Here is a 16,945-nt window from a genome sequence, read left to right on the forward strand (position 1 = left end):
TAGGCTGTCATTGAAAATAAGAATTTGTTCTTGACTGACTTGCCTAGTAAACTAAAAAAATTAAAATGTTGGTTGTGAACCACTTGACAACGTGGAAGACCTCAGCAGCCATCCTCTAGTAAATCCTGTGAAGCGTTAGCCTTATCAGTCATCTGTACTTATCTTGGCACCAGTCTCAACCACCAACCTTGTGCAGGCCTGGCAGAAACAGAGGAATTAGCACATGCCACAAGACAAATAAAGACATTTAAAGAGAGTGAATGTTGAAAGTAACTGCTCCGAAAGCATGTACAGGTAGTCTAGCTCATCTGACTAGCTAGTTTACATTGGCACTGCTGTCAGGAAGTGTTACACACTGTGTCAGTGTCAGCCATTCTCTGCCCAAGTACAATAGGATTAGACTACACCTTAATGTGCCGGGGTTGGGTAAGTTAATTTCTAAATGTAATCCATTAGTTACCTGTCCAAAATTGTAATCAGTAATGTAACATTTGGATTACCCAAACTCGGTAATGTAATCTGATTACTTTCCCCATAAGAGGTATATAGAAGAAAACAACAGTGGTCTCCGACTTGTGGTCAGACTCGTTCAGGTGGAACAAACTTAAACTTGCACCCTTTTTCAATACTGAATCGAATGTCATGAAAAAACATAAAGGTTTAAAAGTAATCAAAGAAATAATCATGTAATTTCTCAAAAGTATCTATTCTAATTACAATCTTTTTTGCTGGTAATGTAACACATTACAGTTACTCCCCAACCCTGCCTGCGGAGAGGTAAAGTCATAAAAAGCCCTTTTTATCACTTAGATTTGCTTCCCTCCAGCATCCTACCTCCTCTGTCTTCTCTTGCCTCCTTTTGAAAAAGTTCAAAGTCAATCAAGGGGAGTCGGCGAGGAGAGTGAACGTGGAAGCACTTCCTTCTCTACATTTGCACATTATTAGGCAAATTACGTTTACAGGGGTGGATCCTAAAACAAATGTATAAATTGCTCAAAACAAATTAAGTTACTTGTGTAAGACATTTTATAGATATAACAATAAGTAGCATATTGTTTTAAAACAGTAGGATATACACGAGTATCCTCAATGAAAGGTGGCTATCAAGTAAGGGAGGACACTATTCTGCTTGTCTAATGAATTGACACACTCCTCGACCACTTGACCTCTTATTGGTTTTCCGGGTCATGGAGGAGAGAGGACGAAGGATGGTCTTTTACCCAAAAGAGAATCTCCCCATCTTAACCCCCTCCTTCACCAGCCTGGTCTCAGACTAGAAGTAACCTAGTAAACGTAAATCCGGGACACTCAAATTTAATGGTATGGTTACATAAGACTACTTAAGACAAAACAAAAAGGCTGTGGGTGTATAACACGGACATCTAGAAACCCAAAGGTTGCGAGTTTGAATCTCATCATTGCAAACTTTAGTATTCTAGCAACTTTGCACTTACTTACTACTATCATGACGTTGGCCTGGGGGTAGGTTTATGACAGTCATAAATACCTCTTTCCCCCTTTTTTCTCTCTACCCTACTGATGTTACATTTCCAAAACCTTTGGTTAACATAGAGATTCTGGGAACATCAGAAGGTGGGGGGAAATGAACTATATTCTGGTAATCTGACCAATTGAACATATGCGGTGGTACTTAATGAATATGATGTCAGTTCGGTTGTCATCTGAGACATTCTCATCAATGATAAGATGAACTCTACAGTGGAAAGTCTACACATCAGAGTTATCGGATTCACATGGAATTGTTGTTCAATTTAAATGTTTGAATGTTAAATTTTTGAATATGAAATTATTCATGATGGGATGAAATGTGATTTTAACTTCTAAAATGTGAGATTTGGGTTTTCATAAGTTAGGGCTTTGCTCAATCAGTGGCCCGCCCCTGTGAAGGGACATGGACTATAAAACTTTTCAAACACGCCCTCCTCTCCCGTCCTATATAAAGCCTTGATGACAATGTGACCTCCTGTTCCGAGGATGTGAGGATGACGGTCCGATGTCAGAATGGTTCAGATAATAACTACAGAAAAAAAGCCAACATCAGCGTGAGCTTTGGTTGCGAATTGTATGAACTTTGAACTCTTATTCACTACAGAAGTGATACCTCCTAGCCGTTGAGTTAGCAACAGCAGCTGCAAACGCAGGTTAGGAAGGAACAGACAGAGTATCCCGTCTACCACACAACAACGTTACTACAACGTATTCAATTTACCAGCAGAGATATTCTTCAAAGGACAAAGGACTCGGTTGGGCAACACGGCCTTCCATCTACCACCAACCTACTGAAGCGCAGCTCAGAGTAAATATTTATTGCATTTTCCTTTTCCAAATGGGCGGTAATTTAGAATGCATAAGATATTGTATTCACGATAGCACAGCTTCGCCCTTTGTTCCTCAGTTTTCCCTCTCTTCCACTCAAACCCAGCCCCTTTTCTTTTGTGTAACAAGCTGTCATATCTGTTCCGCCCGTTAGGGACGTTTTCCTTTATGATGTAATTTGTAATCAAGTTATGATTAATTATGTGTATGTGTAATTCTGTGTGATTAGTTAGGTATTTAGTAAATAAATAATTAAACCCAATTTTGTATTGCTGATTCAACTTGTTAGCCAGGGTTCGTGCAGATAACCAAGAATTTACAACTTTCAGATGAGACTGAATTAAGGTGACGATTAATATTGACTGCTATTGATGTAAAATATTACTAGGTCTTTAAGAGTTTATTCGGAAGATAACAGCTCTATAAATATTATTTTGTGGTGCCCCGACTCTCTAGTTAATTACATTTACATGATTAGCTCAATCGGGAAATATTAATAACGAGACATTATTTTATAGAATAGCATGTCATATCACTTAATCCGGCATAGCCAAAGACACAACACTACTTTTTAGCTACTTTGCAACTACTTAGCATGTTAACTAACCCTAATCTTAAACCTCATAAAACTATTTGCAACCATTTTACATCTAAACTCTTTTGACACCAACTGTGACCCATGTCTGAACACATTCCTCAACTAACCCATAGGCTGAGAACATTCCCCCCCGCTACCGTGGCTGTAGCTGAAGTATTACTCATACACTTAATTGTTTTATTTCACATTTTTTTAACCAGGTAGGCCAGTTGAGTTCTCATTTACAACTGCGACCTGGCCAAGATAAAGCAAAGCAGTGCGACAAAAACAACAGAGTTACAAACAAACGTACAGTCAATAACACAATAGAAAAATCAATGTACAGTGTGTACAAATGTAGAAGATTAGGGAGGTAGGGCAATAAATAGGCCATAGAGGAGAAATGATTGCAATTTAGCATTAACACTGGAGTGTTAGATGTGCAGATGATGATGTGCAATTAGAGATACTGGGGTGCAAAATAGCAAGAAGAAAATAATGAGGATGAGGAAGTTTGGTGTGCTATTTACAGATTGGCTGTGTACAGGTACAGTGATCGTTAAGCTGCTCTCATAGCTGATGCTTAAAGTAAAAGAGGGAGATAAGTTTCCAGCTTCAGTGATTTTTGCAATTCATTCTAGTCATTGGCTGCAGCGAACTGGGAGGAAAGGCGGCCAAAGGAAATGTTGGCTTTGGGGATGACCAGTGAAATATACCTGCTGGAGCACGTGCTACAGGTGGGTGTTGCTTTGGTGACCAGTGAGCTGAGATAAGGTGTGGTTTTACCTAGCAAAGATGACCTGGAGCCAGTGGGTTTGGAGACGAATATGTAGCGAGGGCCAGCCAACGAGAGCATACAAGTCACAGTGGTTGGTAGTACATGGGGCTTTGGTGACAAAACGGATGGCACTGTGATAATAGACTACATCCAGTTTGCTGAGTAGAGCTATTGGAGCTATTTTGTAAATGACATCGCCAAAGTCGAGGATCGGTAGGATAGTCAGTTTTGCGAGGGTATGTTTGGCAGCAAAGGAGGCTTTGTTGTGAAATAGGAAGCCGATTCTAGATTTCATTTTGGATTGGAGATGCTTTTTATTTTTTTTGAATTTTACCCCTTTTTCTCCCCAATTTCGTGGTATCCAATTGTTGTAGTAGCTACTATCTTGTCTCATTGCTACAACTCCCGTACGGGCTCGGGAGAGACGAAGGCTGAATGTCATGCGTCCTCCGATACATAACCCAACCAGCCGTACTGCTTCTTATCACAGCGCGCATCCAACCCGGAAGCCAGCCGCACCAATATGTCGGAGGCTACACCGTGCACCTGGCAACCTTGGCTAGCGCGCACTGCGCCCGGCCCGCCACAGGAGTCGCTGGTGCGCGATGAGACAAGGAGATCCCTACCGACCAATCCCTCCCTAACCCGGACGACGCTAGGCCAATTGTGCGTCGCCCCACGGACCTCCCGGTCGCGGCCGGTTACGACAGAGCCTGGGCCCAGGGACTCTGATGGCACAGCTGGCGCTGCAGTACAGCGCCCTTAACCACTGCGCCACCCGGGAGGCCTGGATTGGAGATGCTTAATGTAAGACTGGAAGGAGAGATTACAGTCTAGCCAGACACCTAGGTATTTGTAGTTGTCCACATAAGTCAGACTCCTCCAGAGAAGTGATGCTAGTCAGGCGAGCGGGTGCGGGCAGCAATCGGTTGAAGAACATGCATTTCATAGCATTTAAAAGCAGTTGGAGGCCACGGAAGGAGTGTTGTATGGCATTGAAGCTGGGTTGGAGGTTTGTTAACACAGTGTCCAAAGAAGGTCCAGATGTATACAGAACGGTGTCGCCTGCTAGGAGGTGGATCAGAGAATCACCAGCAGCAAGAGCGACATCAATGATATGTTCAGAGAAAAGAGTCAGCCCGAGAATTGAACCCTGTGGCACCCCATAGAGACTGCCAGAGGTCCGGACAACAGGCCCTCCGATTTGACACACTGATCTGAGAAGTAGTTGGTGGACCATGCGAGGCAGTCATTTGAGAAACCACGGCTATTGAGTCTGCCGATAAGAATGCAGTGATTGAAAAGCCTTGGCCAGGTTGATGAAGACGGCTGCACAGTACTGTCTTTTATTGATGGCGGTTATGATATAGTTTAGGACCGTGAGCGTGGCTGAGGTGCACCCATTACCAGCTCGGAAGCCAGATTGCATCGTGGAGAAGGTACGGTGGGATTTGAAATGGTCGTTGATCTGTTTGTTAACTTGGCTTTCGAAGATTTTAGAAAGGCAGGGCAGGATGGATATAGGTCTATAACAGTTTGGGTCTAGAGTGTCACCTCCTTTGAAGAGGGGGATGACTGCGCCAGCTTTCCAAACTTTGGGGATCTCAGACGATACGAAAGAGAGGTTGAACAGGCTAGTAATAGGGCTTGCAACAATTGTGGTGGATAATTTTAGAAAGAGAGGGTCCAGATTGTCTAGCCCAGCTGATTTGTAGGGATCCAGATTTTGCAGCTATCTGAATTTGGGTGAAGGAGAAGCGGGGGGGGGGGGGACTTGGGCAAGTTGCTGCAGGGGGTGCCGAGCTGTTGGCCGGGGTAGGGGTAGCCAGGTGGAAAGCATGGCCAGCTGTAGAAAAATGCTTATTGAAATGATCGAATATTGTAGATTTATCAGTAGTGACACCTAGCCTCCGTGCAGTGGGCAGCTGGGAGGAGATGCTCTTATTCTCCATAGACTTTACAGTGTCCCAAAACCTTTTGGAATTAGTGCTACAGGGTGCAAATTTGAGATCTTGGTCGAAGACGGCAGAGGTGTATTTAGAGGGCAAGTTGGTCAGGATGATATCTGAGAGGGTGCTCATGGTTACGTATTTGGGGTTGTACATGGTAGGTTCCTTGATAATTTGTGTTAGATTAAGGGCACTTAGCTTAGATTGTAGGACGGCCGGCTTGTTAAGCATATCCCAGTTTAGGTCACCTAACAATACGAACTCTGAAGATAGATGGGGGGCAGTGAATTCACATATGGTGTCCAGGGCACAGCTGGGGGCTGAGGGGGGTCTATAACAAGCGGCAACGGTGAGAGACTTGTTTCTGGAAAAGTGGATTTTTTTAACTAGAAGCTTGAATTGTTTGGGCGCAGACCTGGATAGTATGAGAACTCTGCAGACTATATCTGCAGTAGATTGCAACTCCAACCCCTTTGGCAGTTCTATCTTGTCGGAAAATGTTGTAGTTGGGGATGGAAATTTCAGGATATTTGGTGGCCTTCCTAAACCAGGATTCATACACGGCTAGGACATCAGGGTTGGCGGAGTGTGCTAAAGCAGTGAATAATACAAACTTAGGGAGGAGGCTTCTGATGTTAACATGCATGAAACCAAGGCTTTTACGGTTACAGAAGTCAACAAAAGAGAGCGCCTGGGGAATGGGAGTGGTGCTGGAGGCTGCAGGGCCTGTGTTAACATCTAAATCACCAGAGGAACAGAGGAAGAGTAGGATAAGGGTACGGCTAAAGGCTATAAGAACTGGTCGTCTAGTGCGTTCAGAACAGAGAGTAAAAGGAGCAGATTTCTGGGCCTGGAAGAATATAATGTACAGACAAGGGTACGGTAGGATGTGACTACAGTGGAGGTAAACCTAGGCATTGAGTGACTAGGAGAGAGGTTTTGTCTCTAGAGGAACCAGTTAAGCCAGGTGAGGTCACCGCATGTGGGGGGTGGGACAAATGAGCTATCTAAGGCATATTGGGCTGGGCTGGGGGCTCTACAGTGAAATAAGACAATAATAAACAGCAATAGACAAGGCTTATTGACATTAGGGAGGGGCATGTGTAGCCAAGTGATCATAGGGTCCAGAGAGTAGCAATAGGTGAGTCAGGGAGCCGATTCAGTAGTTGCTACTACGCGGCGATTCAGACAGCTAGCGGGCCGGGGCTAGCAGGTGGGGCTTTGGCGATGTCACAATGGAAGAGCCTGTTGAAGCTACCTCGGGCTATTACGTCGGCAGACCAGTTATGATGGATCGGCGGGGCTCCGTGTCGGCAGTAAAGGGTCCAGACCAATTGGCAAAAGAGGTATTGTAGCCCAAGAATTAGCTGGTGGACCTCTTCGGCCAGCCGGGAGAAGGGCCTAGCTTGAGGCTAGCTCAAGGCTAACTGATGCTTGCTTCAGGACAGAGATCGGATAGTAGCCAGCTAGCTACGATGATCCGGCGTAAAGGTTCAGAGTTTGCGGTAGGAATCCGGAGATTTGGTTCAGAAAAAGAAGTCCGATATGCTCTGGGTTGATATCGCACGTGCAGACTGGCAGGTATTGTCCGAGCTGAGGCTGGCTGATGTCCTAGTTAATGGTGAAGACCGCTAGCAATGGCTAATTGACTACTAGCTAGTTAGCTAACTAGCTTCTGATGTGAGTTTCGGTTCTAAAGTATAAAAATTGCAGATCCGTACCACATTGGGTGAGGCGGTTGCCGGAGAGTATATGCAGTCCTTGCAGTGATATTAAAATATATACGAAAAAAATAGAGGAAAACGATATATAAAACGATATTACTTCTTGCCATCCGTAACTACTAAGAACGGGTGCTTTCCCTTTTGAGCAAAATCTATATGGCTGTGCTGCCGGGGCCTCTCAGGCTATTTCCAAGGATGCACTGGTGCAAGGTTCGGCATATGTCTATTAGACTGACACCTGGCATCTCCTTATCATGTCTTCTATGTCTGAGTCTAACCTGGGCCGGCAAAAGTGGCTCCTTGCAAGAGCTTTCATTTTGACCATGCCCCAGTGGTTTTCATGTAGCTCCTTCGGTAAGTCCCTCTGTAGAGTAGCCGGCACCACCGCTCTCATACCCCATAACACACAATCACTTTCTACAGTGAGCTCAGCCCTTCTCACCTAATAAGGCTTTAGTTCAGGATCAGTAACATGATTACTGTAAGTGTAAAGTGCCTCACTTTTGCAAAACCCTTGTCCTTGGTAGTTTCCCTGGCTGTGCCAATGAAAAGTACATCTAAAAATGACACTCGATAGTTTGGATGGCTCTCTGACCCCCCCCCCCCCCCCCCAAGGTCTACCTTTATGTAAGAGCTCTGTCATGGGTTTGATGCAAGTAGAGAGATTCTCCATGAACTTGCCATAGTAGGTAAGTAGAGCCAGATATGCTCAGAGCTCTGTCACGTTAGTTGGAGCCTTTGCTATGGCTTCAGTCTTGTCCTGCACTGGATGTAGCCCCTGTTTGTCTATCCTGTGACCTAAGTGACACTAGACTGAAAAAATGCACACTTGTCCCTGTTTACTCTTAACCCACGCCCTTGCAGCCTCTTTAACACCGCTTCTACGTTCTGTAAGTGGTCCTCAGCCAATTTCCCTGTGATAAGAATGCCACCTAGAAAGCACACAACCCCAGGTAAACCCTGCAGGACCTGGTCCATAATACGTTGGAATATAGCTGGAGCGTTTGATACTCCATAAGGCAGTCTATTCATCTGGTATAAACCCTTCAATGTGTTTATAGTCAGGAAATGCTTTCTCTTGATCTACCTCCACTTGCTGGTAGGCCTGTGTAAGGTCTAACTTTGTGAACTGTTTACCCCCCGGCTAGAGTAGCAAACAAGTCCTGGGTCTTTGGTAAGGGGTACTGTTCCACATCCACCCATGCATTTTTTCATGTAATCATGACATATTCTGACACCCCCGTTTGTCTTTGGAATGCAAACCAGAGCTAGAAAAACACTCCTTGTTTTTCTAGCTCTGTAAGCTGTTTGTCTACTGCCTCTCTGAGTGCATAAGGCACAGGTCTAGCCTTACAAAACTTTGGAACAGCTTTCTCTGACACTTGAATTTTAGCTTTAACTCCCTTTACCACACCCAGTTGATCACTAAATACTGCAGCATATTTATCGCACAGCTGTGCAACTGGGTCTGACACATAGTTCACTCTTGACCAGTCTAATTTGAGCTGTTGAATCCAGTTCCTCCCCATTAGCGTAGGACCCTTCCCCTTTGACACTAATAGAGGTGGTGGTAACACCTGAGTACCACATTTCACTTTAACCTCCAGCTGTCCCAATAACTGAATCGGCTGAGCTGAGTAAGTCCTCAAAACAACATCACATGGTTGCAGTTTATGCTTCTTAAATCTGCTGTTGTACAGCTTCTCTGAGACAATAGACACGGCAGCCCCAGTATCTACCTCCATCTTCATCTTTTCCAGTTACATCTCACCATGACCATGAAAGGTTTCACATACTCACGATCACTACACACTACTACACACACAAAAGTTCCAAGTCCTTTTCTGACTGGTGATTTCCGACTGTGCTGGAGCCTGCAGGCAATAGCAGTTCTGCCTCCTCAACTTGATCTGTTGTCAAGTAGCGTGTCTCCTTCACTGGATTAGTGCGCTGTTTGAGAGCGTTGCTTAGAGAACGTGCTGTTCCCAGCAGATACTCTCCCCATTGCAAGCCCTTTCAAGATGTCCAGTCTTCTGGCACGCTCTGCATTGGAACTCCTTGTAACGGCAGGTCTGCTGTGAATGTCCTGTCCCCAAACAGCAAAAACAGGGCTTTGATGTCTCCCCGCTTTGGTCTGACATCCACTGTTTCTCCCTGTCAGATCCGGTGTTGTGCCGAAAAGCTCCCCCTGCCCTGTTTTGCACTCAATTCTTCATTGCTGCAACTTGCTTGCTAGTTGAGATTCCTGATCATGTTCGGCTGCGTTTCATTTCATTTTTTTTTATGTCTGTTTGATAGCGGGGGAGGCACTAGTAATGTCTGCCGTTTTCGGTTTGGCTATTTGTTTCAAGTGTATTAGTCTATAAATAAATATTTTTGCCAAAATTCATAATTTCTCATGTCTTATTCGATCAGTAGCTGTTCAGAAATGTTTATTGCTTGTCTACATTTTACTCCCTCTATGTTAAGTATAACACACATACATTAATTATTCATTTCGGTTGCCTATCCTGACGTGAAGTCTGTTCTATAGAAAGTATTTGACTCTAGCCACAAAATTAAGGAAATTAGAAGGGGGGGAGGATTTCGGCAAGGCTATTTTCTTGCCTGCAAAAATTCTCCCCCTCCTTCTATCGCGGGATTGCAAGGCCTGGCATACTTCTGAATAATTTTGGTAGATCATGTTGAACAGTAGTGTGTGCCAGAGAAAGTATTTGACTCTAGCCACAAAATTAAGGAAATTAGAAGCGGCGGGGATTTCAGCAAGACCATTTTCTTGCCTGCCTAAATTCTCCCCCACTTCTATTTTGGTATTTTATTAGGATCCCCATTAGCTGTTGCAAAAGCAGCAGCTAGTCTTCCTGGGGTCCACACAAAACATGAAACATAATACAGAATGACTTAATACAGAACATCATTAGACAAGAACAACTCAAGGACAGAACTATATACATTATTTAAAAATGCACATGTAGCCTACATATTAATGCATACACACAAACTATCTAGGTCAAATAGTGGAGAGGTGTTGTGCTGCGAGGTGTTGCTTTATCTGTTTTTTGAAACCAGGTTTGCTGTTTATTTGAGCAATATGAGAAGGAAGTTCAATACAATAAGGGCTCTATTTAATACTGTACGTTTTCTTGAATTTGTTCTGGATTTGGGGACTATGAAAAGACCCCTGTCGGCATGTCTGGTGGGATAAGTGTGCGTGTCAGAGCTGTGTGTAAGTTGACTAAGCAAACAATTTGGGATTTTTAACACATTAATGCTTCTTATAAAAAGAAGAAGTGATGCAGTCAGTCTCTCCTCAACTCTTAGCCAAGAGAGACCGGCATGCATAGTATTTATATCAGCCCTCTGATTACAATTAAGAGCAAAATGTTCCGCTCTGTTCTGGGCCAGCTGCAGCTAACTAGGTCTTTCCTTGCAGCACTGGACCACACGACTGGACAATAATCAAGATTAGACAAAACTAGAGCCTGAAGAACTTGCTTTTTTGGAGTGTGGTGTCAAAAAAGCAGAGCATCTCTTTATTACAGCTAGACCTCTCCCCATCTTTGCGACCATTGAATCTATATGTTTTGACCATGACAGTTTACAATCTAAGGTAACACCAAGTTATTTAGTCTCCTCAACTTGTTCAACAGCCACACCATTCATTACCAGATTCAGCTGAGGTTTAGCACTTAAGGAATGATTTGTACCAAATACAATGCTCTTAGTTTTAGAGATGTTCAGGACCAGTTTATTACTGGCCACCCATTCCAAAACAGACTGCAACTCTTTGAGTTGACTTCATTAGCTGTGGTTGCTGATGTGTATATGGTTGAATCATCAGCATACATGGACACACATGCTTTGTTTAATGCCAGTGGCAGGTCATTGGTAAAAAATAGAAAATAGTAAAGGGCCTAGAGAGCTGCCCTGCGGTACACTACACTTTACATGTTTGACATTAGAGACGCTTCCATTAAAGAAAACCATTTGAGTTCTATTAGATAGATTGCCATCTCTTGGATTCAGAGCTGAGGTTGAAAAGCTCTTGCACTTAAGTTTTTTCAACAACAGGTTATGATCAATAATATCAAAGGCTGCACTGAAATCTAACAGTACAGCTCACATAATCTTTTTATAATCTATTTCTTTCAACCAATCAGTCATTTGTGTCAGTGCAGTACATGTTGAGTGCCCTTCTCTATAAGCATGCTGAAAGTCTGTTGTTAACTTGTTTACAGAGAAATAGCATTGTATTTGGTCAAACACAATTGTTCCAACAGTTTGCTAAGAGCTGGCAGCAAGCTTATAGGTCTGCTGTTAGAACCAGTAAAGGCTGCTTTACCACTCTTGGGTAACGGAATTACTTTGGCTTCCCTCCAGGCCTGAGGACAAAGACTTTCTTCTAGGCTCAGATATATTTTGGGACTGCAAGGGCTGGCACACTTCATAATCCTTTTTGGTGACCTATCATACCCGATGATGTGATGTGTGCCACAGGAAGTATTAGACTCTAGTCACAAAAGGAAGTGGTTATTTCAGCAAAAATAGTTTTCTACTCTTCTCTTTACCCATCCCTTAGTCCCCCATTCCATCGTGTTTTTCACTCTTATGGCTTTTCCTAAAAAAAAAAGTACGCTTTCTCTGTTTTAGTTTTTAAGAATGTAGGTTCAGTAGTAATAATAAAAAAATAACAATAAATCAAAAGTTTGTACTCTGGGCCAAAAAGAACGTTCAAATATACAGTTGAAGTCAGAAGTTTACATACACCTTAGCCAAATACATTTAAACTCAGTTTTTCACAGTTCCTGACATTTAATCCTAGTAAAAATTCCCTGCACTTAGGTCAGTTAGGATCACCACTTTATTTTAAGAATGTGAAATGTCAATAATAGTATAGAAAATGATTTATTTCAGCTAATATTTCTTTCATCACATTCCCAGTGGGTCAGAAGTTTACATACACACAATTAGTATTTGGTAGCATTGCTTATAAATTGCTTAACTTGAGTCAAACGTTTCGAGTAGCCTTCCACAAGCTTCCCACAATAAGTTGGGTGAATTTTGGCCCATTACTCCTGACAGAGCTGGTGTAACTGAGTCAGGTTTGTAGGCCTCCTTGCTCACACACACTTTTTCAGTTCTGCCCACACATTTTCTATAGGATTGAGGTCAGGGCTTTGTGATGGCCACTCCAATACATTGACTTTGTTGTCCTTAAGCCATTTTGGCACAACTTTGGAAGCATGCTTGGGGTCATTGTCCATTTGGAAGACCCATTTGCGACCAAGTTTTAACTGATGATGAGATGTTGCTTCAATACATCCACATAATTTTCCTCCCTCATGATGCCATCTATTTTGTGAAGTGCACCAGTTCCTCCTGCAGCAAATCCCCCCCCACAACATGATGCTGCCTCCCCCGTGCTTCACGGTTGGGATGGTGTTCTTCGGCTTGCAAGCCTTCCCCTTTTTCATTTTTGTTTCATCAGACCAGAGGATATTTCTCTAAAAGGTACGATCTCTGTCCCAATGTGCAGTTGCAAACCGTTGTCTGGCTTTTGATGGCGGTTTTGGAGCAGTGGCTTCTTCCTTGCTGAGCGGCCTTTCAGGTTATTTCGATATAGGACTCGTTTTACTGTGGATATATATACATTTGTACTTGTTTCTTTCAGCATCTTCACAGGGTCCTTTGCTGTTGTTCTGGGATTGATTTGCGCTTTTCACACCAAAGTACGTTCATCTCTAGGAGACAGAATGCGTCTCCTTCCTGAGCGGTATGACGGCTGCGTGGTCCCATGGTGTTTATACTTGCGTACTATTGTTTGTACAGATGAACGTGGTACCTTCAGTCATTTGGAAATTGCTCCTAAAAATGAACCAGACTTGTGAGGTGTTGGCTGATTTCTTTTGATTTCCCCATGATGTCAAGCAAAGAGGCACTGGGTATGAAGGTAGGCCTTGAAATACATCCACAGGTACACCTCCAATTGACTCAAATTATGTCAATTAGCCCATCAGAAGCTTCTATAGCCATGACATCATTTTCTGAAAGCTGTTTAAAGGAGTCAATTTAGTGTATGTTAACTTCTGACCCACTGGAATTGTGATACAGTGAATTATAAGACAAATAATCTGTCTGTAAACAATTGTTGGATAAACTACTTGTGTCATGCACAAAGTATATGTCCTAACTGACTTGCCAAAACTATAGTTTGTTAACAAGAAATTTGTGGGGTGGTTGTAAAACGAGTTTTAATGACTCCAACTTAAGTGTACGTAAACTTCCAACTTGAACTGTATGTATTGCAAATTCGTTACATATTGCACAAATTGCAATTCATAACATATCATTAGAATTTGAATTCTTAACATATCATACGAAATAGATGATTAACATCAACAAACGAATACATACCCAGCAATTTCTCCAGTGTTTTTTCAACATCGAGAGTGTGTCAAACTTAAAACTCGTCCAGTGTCTATAGGAGTCCACACTTTTCACTATTAAATTAACACACTGCAGAGTAAACCATTCTTCTGCCTGGACTTTCGAGTGAATTGTAGTGACCACTCATGACGCTATTTGTTCGTTAAATAAAGTCCCCGTGTGCAATCTAAGTGTCACATGATGTGTCACATGATCTCATTATATATATATATACGCCTGTTCTGAAAGGCCCCAGAGACTGCAACACAACTAAGCAAGGGGCACCACGAAGACCAAGGAGCTCTCCAAACAGGTTAGGGACAAAGTTGTGGGTTTGGTTATAAAAAAATATCAAAACCTTTGAACATCCCACAGAACACCATTCAATCCATTATTTAAAAAATGAAATAATATGACACCACAACAAACCTGCCAAGAGAGGTCCGCCCACCAAAACTCACGGACCAGGCAAGGAGGGCAATAACCAGAGAGGCAACAAAGAGACCAAAGATAACCTTGAAGGAGCTGCAAAGCTCCACAGTGGAGATTGGAGTATCTGTCCATAGGACCACTTGAAGCTGTACACTCCACAGAGCTTGGCTTTACAGAAGAGTGGCCAGAAAAAAGCCATTGCTTAAAGATAAAAATAAACAAACACGTTTAGTATTCGCCAAAAGGCATGTGGGAGACTCCCCAAACATATGGAAGAAGGTACTCTGGTCAGTTGAGGCTAAATTTAGCTTTTTGGCCATCAAGGAAAACGCTATGTCTGGCGCAAACCCAACACCTCTCATCACCCCTAGAATACCATCCCACAGTGAAGCATGGTCATGGCAGCATCATGCTGTGGGGATGTTTTTCATCGGCAGGGACTGGGAAACTGGTCAGAATTGAAGGAATGATGGATGGCGCTAAATACAGGGACATTCTTGAGGGAAACCTGTTTCAGTCTTCCAGAAATTTGAGACGGGGATGGAGGTTCACCTTCAATGACCCTAAGCATACTGCTAAAGCAACACTTGAGTGGTTTAAGGGGAAACATTTAAATGTCTTGGAATGGCCTAGTCAAAGCCCAGACCTCAATCCAATTGAAAATCTGTGGTATGACTTCAAGATTGCTGTACACCAGCTGAACCCATCCAACTTGAAAGAGCTGGAGCAGTTTTGCCTTGAAGGAGCTGGTTATGCATTCTCAAGTTTTTTTGTATTATTTCTTGTTTGTTTCACAATAAAAAATATTTTGCAAAGTGATAGGCATGTAGTGTAAATCAAATTATATGAACCCCCCAAAAAATCTATTTTAATTCCAGGTTGTAAGGCAACAAAATAGGAAAAATGCCAAGGAGGGTAAATACTTTCGCAAGCCACTGTAAACTGAAACAGACTTTTCAATAATGGGGGCAATAAGTAACATATTGGATTAGTTTAGAAAAATATATGTTATGTGTATTTGAGTAGCATAACATTAATTCATCAATTAATGTACATGCAAAAACATACATATTGAAACAAACAATACAATTCCAAAAATCTACCTGCAATAGAGCATGCTGAGAAACATGATAATGGTGGGCGTGGTTTACCTTTAACGCTGGTTATTAACACCAACACTAGGGTTGTTTTACACCAATGAGTGTTATTTTAACACTTATAGAGTTCATTTAACACCTGAATCAACACTAGAAATGTTACACTGAAAAATCAACACTAGGTTACACCGGCCAATTTGCTGCGTACCATACAAAACATAACATATACTAAATGGAGTGAGATAGATTTACTTTTGATATGTTACGTCTACCCCCGAGTCCAGGTTGCCTTCACATGTACAGGTAGCAAGCGGCCTGAGAGGTGATGTCTCCATTCCACACATTGTACAGCAGGGCTCTCTAACCTTGTTCCTGGAGACCTACCCTCCTGTAGGTTTTCGCCCCCCAGTTGTAACTAACCTAATTCAGTTTATCAACAAGATAATTATTAGAATCAGGTGTGCTAGATTAGTGTTGGAGTGAAAATCAACAGGAGGTAGCTCTCCAGGAACAGCTTTGGAGAGCCCTGTTCTAGAGCCTTTCCCTGGCTGCATTCCAGAAGCTTTCTGTCCCTCTCCCAGACCCTCGCTGCTCTCTGCTGACTACATTTCCTTCCTAGCTCACACACACACACACTGAAATAGAGAGTAGCATAAATGTTCCTCTGTGTCTTGTGTAACATATAGGTTTTCTTATGTAAGGCAGAAACCAGAAGTTTGTGGCTTGTTTTTTGAATGATTCTAAAACACACTAGATCTCACTTCACACTTCACAACCTGTTTCCATTGCTGAATATAGATTTTCAAGTGTTTTAGGTGGAAGCTTTTCTAACCCTGATAGTGAGTGAGTGAGTGAGTGAGTGAGTGTGAGAGAGAGAGAGAGAGAGAGCGAGAGAGTGTGTGTGTGAAGCTGGCCAGAGGCCTAGAAACACATCTGCAAATACCTCACCCAGAAAACCATGTAAGCAAGGAAGGGGAGGAATAGGAGAGGGAAGAGGAGGAGAATAGAATGCAGAAAGAGAAATTCTGGAAAACCAGTCTGCTTACCTTGAACGTATGGGTAATACCAAGCCTCCTATAGACTGAGTTCTTCACTAGGCTCGCTCCATGAGTTTTGTGGGGAGAGAACAGTAAACTCCTTCTGTGGAACTCTATCACTGAATAGTGAGCTGGTTTCAGATCAACTACAATACCACTCCTATCTCTCTCTCACCCTCCCAATTCCTGCTTCTGGCCTTTGCAGACTCCTCCTCTTCCTTCCTCTTTTTCTCTTTTTCTCTCTCTTTCACTCTCTCTCTCTCTCTCTTTTTGTCTTTCCACCCACTATCTCCCCCCTCCGGCTCTTCCATTCATGTTGTTGAGATGAGAGTGAAAATCAGGCTATTGTGACTCTCCTCCTAGTCATGCACCTAATGACCTTTACTCCCAGCCTGCAGTCATGGATAACTTTGTTTAATTAATTTGTTTACTTTGTTAGAGGTCCTCTGCTGGGTGGTGGGATAAATATTTGCATATTTTATGTTATTTGCCTCACAGCAAATATGAGAAGAGGAGACCGACACCCAAGCAGTGGGAAAACTATTAGGGCCTTCATAACGTAAGATCTATGTGAACGTGATGATTGGT

At 42.8% G+C, this 16,945-nt stretch overlaps 1 protein-coding gene across 1 annotated transcript in view; it reads right to left on the minus strand.

Annotated features, from left to right (window-relative positions):
- LOC110523826 (torsin-4A) overlaps positions 1 to 16,689 on the minus strand; it is a 21,566-nt gene extending 4,877 nt beyond the window's left edge. Inside the window, exon 1 of the mRNA XM_021602878.3 lies at positions 16,367 to 16,689. The gene's annotated coding sequence lies outside the window, so the exon portion shown is untranslated. The remainder of the gene's footprint in view (positions 1 to 16,366) is intronic.
- Positions 16,690 to 16,945: the final 256 nt, after the last annotated feature.

The sequence above is a fragment of the Oncorhynchus mykiss genome, chromosome 5 (genome assembly GCF_057628025.1).
Source record: "Oncorhynchus mykiss isolate SJ-2025 chromosome 5, ASM5762802v1, whole genome shotgun sequence".
NCBI classification, from domain to species: Eukaryota; Metazoa; Chordata; class Actinopteri; order Salmoniformes; family Salmonidae; genus Oncorhynchus; species Oncorhynchus mykiss.